We start from the raw sequence: 9,339 nt of genomic DNA on the forward strand, positions 1-9,339 counted from the left end.
ACACACAGGTTGTCAGTACTGAGTCTATGATAACATGACTATACACACAGTTGTACCAGTACTGAGTCTATGATAACATGACTATACACACGTTGTACCAGTACTGGTCTATGATAACAGACTATACATGTACCAGTACTAGGATAACATGACTATAACAGTGACTAGGGGTATAAGCAGGGTCCTGTTGGTTAACATGACTATACACACAGGGTATGCAGTACACACGTTGCCGTGAGGATGATACACAGTATGACTATGATAACATGACTATACACACAGGCTATCAGTACAGTCTATGATAACCTATACACACAGAGGTACCAGTACTGAGTCTATGATCTATGACTTGGTGCATCTATGATAACAGCTTGCCGTCAGTACTGAGTCTATGTAGCATGACTATACACACAGTCTATGACGATGTGCAGGGGCGAGGTAATCGTAGATATACATTACCGTGGAGGTAGTGACTAGGGGGAGAACAGTCTATGGTTGGGGCATCGGTACAGCTTGCCGTGCGGTAGCAGAGAGAACAGTCTATGACTTGGGGCATCGGTACAGCTTGCCGTGAGGTAGCAGAGAGAACAGTCTATGACTTGGGGCATCGGTACAGCTTGCCGTGCGGTAGCAGAGAGAACAGTCTATGACTTGGGGCATCGGTACAGCTTGCCGTGTGGTAGCAGAGAGAACAGTCTATGACTTGGGGCATCGGTACAGCTTGCCGTGCGGTAGCAGAGAGAACAGTCTATGACTTGGGGCATCGGTACAGCTTGCCGTTAGGTAGCAGAGAGAACAGTCTATGACTTGGGGCATCGGTACAGCTTGCCGTGTGGTAGCAGAGAGAACAGTCTATGACTTGGGGCATCGGTACAGCTTGCCGTGTGGTAGCAGAGAGAACAGTCTATGACTTGGGGCATCGGTACAGCTTGCCGTGTGGTAGCAGAGAGAACAGTCTATGACTTGGGGCATCGGTACAGCTTGCCGTGTGGTAGCAGAGAGAACAGTCTATGACTTGGGGCATCGGTACAGCTTGCCGTGAGGTAGCAGAGAGAACAGTCTATGACTTGGTGCATCGGTACAGCTTGCCGTGAGGTAGCAGAGAGAACAGTCTATGACTTGGGGCATCGGTACAGCTTGCCGTGTGGTAGCAGAGAGAACAGTCTATGACTTGGTGCATCGGTACAGCTTGCCGTGAGGTAGCAGAGAGAACAGTCTATGACTTGGGGCATCGGTACAGCTTGCCGTGTGGTAGCAGAGAGAACAGTCTATGTCTTGGACGCCTGGAGTGTTTGACCATTTTTAGGGCCTTCCTGTGACACCGCCTGGTATAGAGGTCCTGGATGGCAGGGAATTCGTCCCCAGTGATGTACTGCACCATACGCACTACCCTCTGGAGCGCCTTGTGGTCGGATGCCAAGCAGCTGCCGTACCAAGTACTGGGCTGTCTACTGGGCTGTCTACTGGGCTGTCTACTGGGCTGTCTACTGGGCTGTCTACTGGGCTGTCTACTGGGTTGTCTACTGGGCTGTCTACTGGGCTGTCTACTGGGCTGTCTACTGGGCTGTCTACTGGGCTGTCTACTGGGCTGTTTACTGGGCTGTCTACTGGGCTGTCTACTGGGCTGTCTACTGGGCTGTTTACTGGGCTGTCTACTGGGCTGTCTACTGGGCTGTCTACTGGGCTGTCTACTGGGCTGTCTACTGGGCTGTCTACTGGGCTGTCTACTGGGTTGTCTACTGGGCTGTCTACTGGGCTGTGATCTAGGGCGATGCTCTTGCCGTACCTGTACTGGGCTGTCTACTGGGCTGTCTACTGGGCTGTCTACTGGGCTGTCTACTGGGCTGTCTACTGGGCTGTCTACTGGGCTGTCTACTGGGCTGTGATCGAGGGCGATGCTCTTGCCGTACCAAGCAGAGACGCAGCCAGTCAAGATGCTCTCAATGGTGCAGCTGTAGAACATGTTGAGGGTCTGAGGGCCCAAGCCTCCTGAGGGGCAAGGTGAGGTGTGTGTGTGTGTGTTTATGTGTGTATATCATGTTAATTCCTCAGTGATGTGGACACAGAGGAAGGTGAACCTCTCTCCACCTGCTCCCCTACAGTCGATGTGGAGCGCTGACATCCTCCCTTATTGGCTGTCTCATCGTAGTTGGTGATCAGGCCGACCACCGTCGTGTCGCCAGCAAACTTAATGATGGTGATGGACATTGTTCTGTGTGTGGTGTTGTGTTGTGCGTAACCTGTGTGTGTGTTGTGGTGTTGTGTGTGTGTGTGTGTGTGTGTCTGTGTGTTGTGCGTAACCTGTGTGTGTGTTGTGGTGTTGTGTGTGTGTGCTTACCAAAGTCGCTGGTACATACCGCCATCAGGATCTGGTCATCTGTGCAGGGTGTACAGGAGGCTGAGAGAGAGACATGAGACATGAGACACATGACATATACACCACCACACCCCACCACACACCACCACACACCATACCCCACCACACACCACCATACACCACCACACACCATACCCCACCACACACCATACCCCACCACACACCATAATACACCACCACACACCATACCCCACCACACACCATAATACACCACCACACACCACCATACCCCACCACACACCATAATACACCACCACACACCATACCCCACCACACACCACCATACACCACCACACACCATACACCACCACACACCACCATACCCCACCACACACCACCATACACCACCACACACCACACCACCACACCACCACACCACCACACACCACCACCACCACCACACACCACCCACCCCACCACCATACACCACCATACACCACACACCACCACACACCACCACACCCCACCACACCACCACACCCCACCACCACCACACCACCACCACACACACCCACCACACCACCACACACCACACCCCACCACCACACCCCACCCCACCACCATAACACACCACCACCATACACCACACACCACCACCACCACCACACACCACCACACCACCACACCACCACCACCACCACACCATACCACCACACACCATACACCACCACCACCACACCCACCACCACACACCCATACAGTATACACACCATCAACCACCAGAACACCACCACACACCATTTGTACCCCACCATTGTAGAACCATAGTACAGACACCAAAACTACAAATAGCCACACACCATGGGTCAAAACCACCAAATAGCCTGGAGGTTTGTTGGGTCACCACTATGAAATACCTGGAGGTGTGTTGGGTCACACCACCACACAAATAGCCTGGAGGTGTGTTGGGTCAAACATACAAATAGCCACAAAACCCACCAGCCTGGAGGTTTGTTGGGTCAAAACCACCAAATAGCCAGGTTTGTTGGGTCAAAACATGAACCAGCCCCACCAAAACACACCACCAACAGCCTGGAGGTTTGTTGGGTCAAAACTATGAAACAGCCTGGAGGTTTGTTGGGTCAACCTACCAAATACCACCACACACCATGAAATAGCCTGGAGCTTTTGTTGGGTCATTGACCTGTTGAAAACCATGACACCACTACACCCCAAACCAGATTGGATGGCACACTGCAGAAGGCACCATACACCTTGAATTCCAAATGAACCACACCCCACCACCATACACCCCCACACCACCATACACCACCTCCTCCACCACCATACACCACAGACCACCATACACCCCACCATACACCTCCTCCTCCACCACCAAACACACAAACACCAGTACACCACATACACCCACACCATAACACCACCACCACCACTTTACGGTGTGAAATACACAACCAGACACCACCATACACCCACCACACCTCCTCCTCCATGCTTTTACCACCAAATACACAAACAGAGATAATCCATACACCACACCACCATACACCACCTCCTCCCACACCCCACAACCAGACACACCCCACCCACACCACCAACACCACCTCCACCACCATACACAAACAGACCATCCATACACCCCACCATACACCACCTCCTCCATGCCGGTGTGAAATACACAAACCACCATCCATACCACCCACACCACCACCTCCTCCACCATACACCACCATACACCACACAGATCACCACACACCACCACCATAACACCACCTCCTCCATGCACAAATACCACAAACAGAGATCATCCATACACCCACACCATAACACCTCCTCCTCCATGCTTTTTGTGTGAACACCACAACAGAGATCATCCATACACCCACACCATAACACCACCTCCATATTTACGGTGTGAAATACACAAACAGAGATCATCCATACATCCACACAGCGTCTCATTTGACACTTTTCTCCAATTTAGACTCCAGACCAAAGGACACAAAACGGTGTGAAATGTCCATTGCTCGTGTTTCTTGGCCCAAGCAAGTCTGAAATAGCTTCTGGGGTCCTTTAGTAGTGGTTTCTTTGCAGCAATTCAACCATGAAGGCCTATTCATGTAGTCTCCAAACAGTTGATGTTGTGATGTGTCTGTTACCTGAACTCTGTGGTAGCATTTATTTGGGCTGCAATTTCTGAGGCTGGAAACTTTAATGAACTTATCCTCTGCAGCACCAGGTAACTCTGGGTCTTCCCTTCCTGTGGTGGTCCTCATGAGAACCAGTTTCATCATAGTGCTTGATGGTTTTAACAACTGCGCTTGAAGAAACGTTGAAATTAAAATATTGATGACCTTCATGTCTTAAAGTAATGATGGACTGTTTCTCTTTGCTCATTTGAGCTGTCCTTGGACTTGGTCTTTTACCAAATAGGGCTATATTCATATACCCCCAAATAAAGAAAAACCCTTGAATTAGTAGGTGTTCTAAAACGGTTGACCGGTCATGTACAACACTAGCATCAGATATAAAGAAGAAAGTCAGTTAGTCCTGTATCTCTCCACTAATATTTTCCACCCTTTCCCTCCCCATCCATCCCTCACTTCCTGAGAGAGGGGAGAGGAATACAGAGGGGGAAGTCTGGTTCTCTCACCCCCTTGCTAACCCCTAGCTCTCCTCCATGAGAGAGGGGTGAACGAAATAGTGGGAGGAACAGGGATCATCCAGGAACACCCACATCATAACACCTCCTCCTCCAGCGGTTACGGTGGAAATACACAAACAGTGATCATCCATAGGGATGACATCATAACACTCCTCCTCCGCTTTACGGTGTGAATACACAAACAGAGATCATCCATACACCCACACCATAACACCTCCTCCTCCATGCTTTACGGTGAGGAATACACAAACAGAATAATCCATACACCCACACCATAACACCTCCTCCTCCATGCTTTACGGTGAGGAAATACACAAACAGAGAATCATCCATACACCCACACCATAACACCTCCTCCTCCATGCTTTACGGTGTGAAATACACAAACAGAGATCATCCATACACCCACACCATAACACCTCCTCCTCCATGAGGGAGGGTGAGGAAATACACAAACAGATCCTCCATACACCCACAGGGACACCTCCTCCTCCATGCTTTACGGTGTGAAATACACAAAGAGAGGGATCATCCATACAGGACACCATAACACCTCCTCCCTCCTCTTTCCACGGTGTCCATAATACACCAACACCTCCTCCTCCATGCTTCCAGGGAAATACACAAACAGAGATCATAGGACAGGATCATAACACCTCCTCCATGCTTTACGGTGTGAAATACACAAACAGAGATCATCCATACATCCACACAGCGTCTCACAAAGAGGGAGGGGTGAAAAAATCTCCAATTTAGACTCCAGACCAAAGGACACATTTCCACCGGTGTCTAATGTCCATTGAGGTGTTTCTTGGCCCAAGCAAGTCTCTTCTTCTTATTGGGGTCCTTTAGTAGTGGTTTCTTTGCAGCAATTCAACCATGAAGGCCTAATTCATGTAGTCTCTGCTGAACAGTTGAGTTGAGGAATGTTAGGGGAGAAGGGAGGTGTGAGGAGGAGGGATTTATTTCTGAGAGGAGAGGAATGAGGACTGAAACTTTTGAGGGAGGATCCTCTGCAGCATTTAGCAGAGGAACTTAAGAGGGAGGTCTTCCCTTCCTGTGGGAGGGGAGGGCGGTGAGAACCAGTTTCATCATAGTGCTTGATGGTTTTTGCAACTGCGCTTGAAGAAATGAGGGATGAGGAGGACTGACCTTCATGTCTTAAAGTAATGATGGACTGTTTCTCTTTGCTTATTTGAGCTGTCCTTGAGACTTTTACCAAATAGGGCTATTTTCTGGATCCCCCCAAATAAAGAAAAACCCTTGAATTAGTAGGTGTTCTAAAGGGTTGACCGGTCAGTACAACACTAGCATCAGATATAAAGAGGGAGGGGTTTCCCTCCCCCATCCATCCCTCACTTCCTGAGAGAGGGGAGAGGAGGTGTGAGAGGAAGTCTGGTTCAGTCAGGAGGGAGGATGAGGAGGGAGAGAGGGAGGGAGGGATGAGAAGGGAGGGGGAGGGTGAGAAGAGGATTTGGGGTCGAGGGATGAGAGCAAGGGGAGGAATGAGGGATGAGGAGGAAGAGAGAGAGGAATGAGGGGAGAGAGGGAGGAATGAGGAGGGAGAGAGGGAGGGGGGAGAGAGGAGGGGAGGGATGAGGAGGGAGAGAGAGAGGGAGGGATGAGAAGGAGAGAGGGAGGGGTGAGAAGGGGAGAGGGGAGGGATGAGAAGGGGAGAGAGGGAGAGAGGGGGTGAGAAGGGAGAGAGAGGAGGGGTGAGGAGGGAGGAATGAGGAGGGAGAGAGGGAGGGATGAGATGGATGTCTATGGGGAGGGTACAAGATTAAGGATTTTCGTGTGTGTGTGTGTGTGTGTGTGTGTGTGTGTGTGTGTGTGTGTGTGTGTGTGTGTGTGTGTGTGTGTGTGTGTGTGTGTGTGTGTGTGTGTGTGTGTGTGTGTGTGTGTGTGTGTGTGAAACAACAGGTGGGAGAGGGTAGTCAGGGTGGTAACCTTTGACCCTGTCTGCCAGTAAAAAAAACTATTAAACACACAGTCTTTCTCTTTGTCTGTCAATGGTTTTATGGTGCACACATACCTGTACTAGACAGATACAAAACATATCTCTCTCTCTCTCTCTCTTCTCCCTCCTCTCCATACCTCTACTAGGCAGATACAAAACCTTTCTCTCTCTCTCTCTCTCTCTCTCGTTCTCTCTCTCTCCTCCTCTCTCCCTCCCTCCATTCCCTCCATACCTGACCAATCATATCCTCCCTCCCTGTCTTGCAGCAGACACCACCGATTGACAGCTGGATGATGATTGGCTGACCCCTGGGCTTGACCCCAGTGTGACCTGTTGATTAGCCTGCTTGTATTTATATGTCAGAGAGGGAGAGAGAGAGAGAGAGGAGGGAGGGAGATGGGAGAGAGAGGGAGATGGGAGGAGAGAGAGGAGGGAGGGAGATGGGGGGAGAGAGAGGAGGAGGGAGGGAGATGGGAGAGAGAGGAGGGAGGGGGAGAGAGGAGGGAGAGGAGGGAGATGGGAGGGAGGAGATGGGAGAGAGAGGAGGAGGGAGGGAGATGGGAGAGAGGAGGAGGGAGGGAGATGGGAGAGAGAGAGGGAGGGAGATGGGAGAGAGAGAGAGGAGGGAGGAGATGGAAGGAGAGAGAGGGAGGGAGAGGGGATAGAGGACAGCAGTAGAGAGAGGAGGGGGTCTCTGGAGATGGGAGTGACAGCAGGGCTGTAGGGAGGGGATGGGCTAGACTGAGGCTAGACAGGAGGGACTCCTGATGGGACACAGAGGAGGAGGGAGATGGGATAGACAGGGGGAGGGAGATGGGAGAGAGGACACACAGACGGGTGAGACACAGGGGGCTAAGCAAGACCTATTTAATGTGTCTAGGGGTCAGTTGAACCAGTGGTTCATTCTTCCTCCTCTCTCTGGACTCTGTCAGCAGACTCTGTCCATCTGGGTTCTGTACAGCCCTTGATCTGCGGGTTTATTAGGCTGGGTTCACCATGGACACCCTGTCTTAACTCCTGTCATCTCCTGTGTGTTGGTCTCTTACCAGGTCCAGTGTTCAGTTGTGTGTGTGTGTTGGTCTCTTACCAGGTCCAGTGTTCAGGTGTGTGTGTGTGTGTTGGTCTCTTACCAGTGCCAGTGTTGTGTGTGTGTGTGTGTGTGTGTGTGTGTGTGTGTGTGTGTGTGTGTGTGTGTGTGTGTGTGTGTTGGTCTCTTACCAGTGCCAGTGTTGTGTGTGTGTGTGTGTGTGTGTGTGTGTGTTGGTCTCTTACCAGTGCCAGTGTTGAGGTGTGGGTACAGATGAGCAGGTCCGTGGCTGGCCACCAGTTCATACTGAAACACTGTGATCCTCTTGCTGATGTCCTGCTGGCCCACTGCCTCTATGAACAGCGCCCCTCAGTCTGGAAATATAACAAACATGATTATTTTTTACCTTTATTTAACCAAGTCAGTTAAGAACAAATTCTTATTTTCAATGACGGCCTAGGAACAGAGGGCAGGGTGTGACAGATTTGCGTGTGTGTTGCAGCCTTTCTTACCAGTGCCAGTGTTCAGGTGTGTGTGCGTGTAATGTACTGGTCTCTTACTGGTGCCAGTGTTGTACTGGTGTAATGTACTGTGTAATGTATGTCTCTTAAGTACCAGTGTTGTACTGGTGTGTATGTACTGGTGTAATGTTGGTCTCTTACTGGTCCAGTGTTCAGGGTGTAATGTATGTACTGGTTTAAGTGCTGGTGTAATGTACTGGTGTAATGTACTGGTGTAATGTACTGGTGTAATGTATGTGTGGTGGTCTCTTACCAGTGCCAGTGTACTGGTGTAATGTACTGGTGTAATGTACTGGTTAATGTATGTACTGGTTTAATGTATGACTGGTGTAATGTATGTACTGGTTTAATGTATGTACTGGTGTAATGTACTGGTGTAATGTACTGGTGTAATGTACTGGTTTAATGTATGTACTGGTGTAATGTACTGGTGTACCAGTTCATACTGAAACACTGTGATCCTCTTGCTGATGTCCTGCTGGCCCACTGCCTCTATGAACTGCGCCCCTCTGTCTGGGAGAAACACTGCAATGCCATGCTGGTAAATATAACTGGTGTAAACATGATTAAATATGTACTGGTGTAATGTACTGGTGTAATGTACTGGTGTATGTACTGGTGTAATGTACTGGTGTAATGTATGTACTGGTTTAATGTATGTACTGGTGTAATGTTCTGGTGTAATGTACTGGTGTAATGTACTGGTTTAATGTATGTACTGGTGTAATGTATGTACTGGTGTAATGTACTGGTGTAATGTATGTACTGGTTTAAATGTACTGGTGTAATGTATGTACTGGTGTAATGTACTGGTGTAATGTACTGGTG

At 49.9% G+C, this 9,339-nt stretch overlaps 1 long non-coding RNA gene across 1 annotated transcript; it reads right to left on the reverse strand.

Moving 5' to 3' along the window:
* Positions 1–546: 546 nt before the first annotated feature.
* On the reverse strand, positions 547–8,359 carry LOC127922518 (uncharacterized). Its single transcript, XR_008111577.1, has 3 exons — positions 8,236–8,359; positions 1,911–2,398; positions 547–1,786 (listed from the first exon to the last, which is right to left on the reverse strand). It is a non-coding gene; the product is annotated as an uncharacterized LOC127922518 (long non-coding RNA).
* Between the last annotated feature and the right edge of the window lie 980 nt (positions 8,360–9,339).

Source organism: Oncorhynchus keta, unplaced genomic scaffold (assembly GCF_023373465.1).
Source record: "Oncorhynchus keta strain PuntledgeMale-10-30-2019 unplaced genomic scaffold, Oket_V2 Un_contig_26116_pilon_pilon, whole genome shotgun sequence".
Classification (NCBI taxonomy): Eukaryota; Metazoa; Chordata; class Actinopteri; order Salmoniformes; family Salmonidae; genus Oncorhynchus; species Oncorhynchus keta.